A 4206-nucleotide genomic window follows, 5' to 3' on the forward strand; every position below is an offset into this window, starting at 1 on the left:
ACTTGGCATAATGCATGCTCGTAAAATGTCGTCCCAGATAAGCCTGTGAAGTCCGCAATTAGGGACGACACTTTCCGCTTTTATGCCATTTGTCGATAGAATGAAGTCTCTTCTTAGCACAAATCCAATTTAGGCGCAAAGTGTCGTCGAACGAAAGAACTTGTGAAAATTGTGACAAGGACTGCGAAAGCATTTCCAGTCATCAGATAATTCGACTTTCGCGATTTCGAGCCATCCGCAAGACATTTGTATAATTATAAACACTACGTCTAAAGCAATTTCTGCTTCCCGCCACGCATCACTGTGTTTATGCACAATTAATTTTCCGTGGAAAATCGCGGTGACAGGCTCGATCAAATATGTTGATACGAACTCGAGCGCGGGCGTTATGGGGCAATAAATCTCCAGGTGGACCACCGCGATTACGGTGGACCATCGTGGCATCGATATTGTGCGGTGAATTACAAATTCATGTGAATTAACTTGTAACTTTATATATTTTCATGCGTATTTAATGTTTCATATTGAAATAATCATTTGTTCCACCCTTCCACTCTTATATATTATATTTACCCTGTTTACAGAATCATTTGCCAATGTTTTACATCGAGCATGAGAACAGATTGCGTTTCATACTTCATGTTTTGTTTACATTGTGTCTGCATGAAATTTTACTTGTTGTTTTTATCAACATTTTTGTAATCATAAACAAAAAAATTAATAAAATAAAAAAAATTAATATATTTTTTTTGAAAATGCTTTCTCCCTCGTGTACATATGAAGCTCGACACCATTTCATTAAAAGATGATACATGTAATTTGATATATGACTATTTGAGTGATTGGCGTCGCTCTGGAGAGCGGCGACTAGTATGTAATGCATTTTTTTTTCGCTTATGGGAGAAGTTATTTTACGGATCAATGTATATATTTGTGTTTATATATCTTGCATAGTGGTGATTTTTTTGTGTAAATTAGTGTAAATAAGGACTGTAAATCTGTGCCTTTTACATTTATTACAACATTTATTGCCAATAATACAAAGCAAATTGTTTAAATTAATAACTGATCCACAACTGATCACAGGGAAAAGATCACAGGGACTGGGAAAATACGCGAAGTTTTTTGGTGTTGTATAAAAACAAAACATATTCAAAATATATTTATTTTGTGGTTTTCTAATTTGCTTATTTAGTGGAGAATCAATGTAATACGATATTTGACGACCTATCGCGCAAGCAAGTTTATTGGAAGGCGTAGTGGTACGAAAACGTACAATGTATTAGTTTATTAATAGACATATAATAAATATCGCTTTACACAACTTCACCAAATGGCAGTACATAAATGATGTCAGCCGGAAAAGCTCAGTTTGGAGAGCGTTAGACTTAAATTGTTTACGCAACAATCATCTAAAGGCCCCCGGTTCAATTCCGGGTTCTGGCACGAACGGAACAGTTCGGAGGCTGACATTTTTAATGTCAGGTTAATACATATAATAAGCTTTATTTTATGTAGACATTTTAAAATCTATTTAATACAATTGGCAATTTTTAATAAAATTAATGGATGCCGCGTGATGACAACGTTAATTAAAATTTCTTACATCACTTATAAAAACGTGTTTTTATATTAACAAATAAATGCAAACAACACATCTATTATCCATGTATTTATGTGGTTGTCTGTCATAGGTCCTAAGTACTATCTCTACCACATACAGAGCGCGAAGCGTGACACGTATTATTGATTGTAACAATGAGTTGCGATAAAGGAAGCAGCCGCTTATCAAGGAGGAGTTGTCTCCCAGCAACCCGTTTCCCTAGGGTCAACTACTCCTCGGAGTTTATTTTTAAGAACAACATATAGAGCGCGAAGCGCGACACGTACTACTATCCAGGTGGTATGGGCCCTTTAGCAGTATCCGACCATTACGTCCATAGTTATCTTCCTTAGAATTCGAGAAATTTTGAAAACGTTTTTCGAAGTCCAAAATTTTCATCCGATTGTTCCCAAACTTGCACCTCAGAATTATTTATCAATGAGGACCCAACCCAAACTCTATATGAGCAATATCGGACCAAAAGTCCAGAATTATGTCTCTTTGAATTTAAAAATAAAAGTAAAAAACTGCTTGGTTAGGTGATTACGTCAACATTTTTCATCAGATTCTTTCCAAACTTACAGTGTTTTCATATCAATGAGCATTTTTACCTCATTTAAAATGAGAATCATCGGGACAATAAGTCAAGATTTTTGTTCTATAAAATTTGACAAAATAAACAATTTCCACTTGTTAAAAAGATTTCATAACTTTCGTCTGAATATTTCCAAACTTGTTTAGTGTTTTTATATCAGTATTACTCGAACCCTATTGAAAATGATTAATATCAAAGCAATAAATCTATTATGATCTTTTACTGGATTTCAAAGTATTGTGAAATGCAGCTTCTTTGACCAATTTACAGTTTTCATTCATTTTTTTCAAACTTTTATAGTGTTTTCATATCAATGAGTACTCAACCCCTATTGTAAATGAGCAACGTAAGAATAAGTTCAGAATCATCTCCCCTTGAAGTTGAGAAAAAAATGAAATTACGCTTACAAGATGAAGCAGATTTTGTAAAGCCTACATAGTTTTGTTCCATTAATGAAAACTGCACATGGATGGAAGTAAAATCAAAGTACTGACAGTACTGGTGTGACGATGCTTTTGAAGAGGATTGCTATAAAAGCATCTATTTAAGGTAATCTACATTGCCACAATTGTGTATGTGGGTAGGACAATTTTAGGTCGGAAAAAAACGGGTACGAAAATTTTTGGTACAACAATTATGCAAAAAACAATTTAGTACGTTAAAAGATTTGGTTACGAAAAAAAGTTGGGTACGAAAAAAATTGGGTACGAAAAAATTTGGTTACGAGCAAAAATTTGGGTACGAAAAAAATTTGGGTACGAAAAAAAATTGGTACGAAAAATGGAGGGTACGAAAAAAAATTGGGAGTACGGGGAAGTAGTACCCATGGGGAACTTGATCCTTTCAGCGAAACTGGGAGACGGGTTACATTCTCGATCAAATATAACAAGAAATATCTTTAAAAGGTATTCGACGTGTATTTTCTGTACCACTTGTTAAAAACTTGACATGCTCTTTAATTACACCATGCTCTTTAATTTCCCATGTATATCATACCAAACTTTATATTTCGTTGTTTTCTTTCCTAAATTAATGATACTATGTGTACGGACGTGATTTCACAATCCCATGTGTATGAACATATACTTTTTCTCTTTTAATTATTGTTATTGTGCCCTAATTCAATAAGCTTAGGCATGTTTGTTCGTTAAGTACGGCAATAATTTCATGATGATTCCGGAAAGTAGGTATGAGCACATAGTCGTAAGAGCACTTGAATACGTGAGTTCGCCCATGAACACATGGTAAGGTTAACTAAATCACCGCGATATGACCTAACATGTGTTTCAAACAGCAAAAAATATCCAACAAACGAATGAATTGTCAAACATAGTATATGCACTGATGTGGCTCTGTAATTTATGTTTGAAAAGTTTTAAAATATGCAAAATGAGAAAGCACGCAGAAGAGCGAGTATCACAGATATGATATGGCTATTATGCTGTTTATATACCATAGTCGCTACAACGTTTATAAATGGCAGGTACGAAATAATTCGTTGTCTTTACACTCATGATCGCGTTGAAAGTTAATTATACACGTTTTAGTTCGCAATTTATTTACTGAATCACGACAAATGTCAAATACAATACAGAAAATGCATAGTTGTTGTATTTATCTATAAACATATAATGGATTGAATATAACTGATTAAATTTAACGTTTTCAAACTATTATTAAATCTTTTCCCAGAATATGCTGTCCTATTTATAGCTGAGCTTCCTATACCTTTATCAATGATAATCAGCGAGGTATGCCGATTAGAAAAAATCGAGTTATGTCATTCGGACTGGCTCGGTCTTTACATAGGTTGCCATTGTGAAGAATGTTTTCATGATATGATAACTTAGACGATGCTTCGCAGCATCGTCAAATAGGAAACCAATGTAAATAAAATGAACTATGAAATATTTGGGGGTTACAACACAAAACCATAGATAATGGTTATTTGGAGGTTATAACACAACATCATAAATAATGGTTATTTGGGGGTTATAACACAAAAGTA

The 4206-nt window shown here is 33.9% G+C and overlaps 1 non-coding gene across 1 annotated transcript; it reads left to right on the forward strand.

Annotated features, from left to right (window-relative positions):
* Window positions 1–1356: 1356 nt before the first annotated feature.
* Window positions 1357–1446, forward strand: Trnal-uaa (transfer RNA leucine (anticodon UAA)). Its single transcript is given in 2 exon segments — window positions 1357–1393; window positions 1411–1446. It is a non-coding gene; the product is annotated as a tRNA-Leu (tRNA).
* The last annotated feature ends 2760 nt before the right edge of the window (window positions 1447–4206 follow it).

This window comes from Dreissena polymorpha, unplaced genomic scaffold (assembly GCF_020536995.1).
Source record: "Dreissena polymorpha isolate Duluth1 unplaced genomic scaffold, UMN_Dpol_1.0 chrUn042, whole genome shotgun sequence".
Classification (NCBI taxonomy): Eukaryota; Metazoa; Mollusca; class Bivalvia; order Myida; family Dreissenidae; genus Dreissena; species Dreissena polymorpha.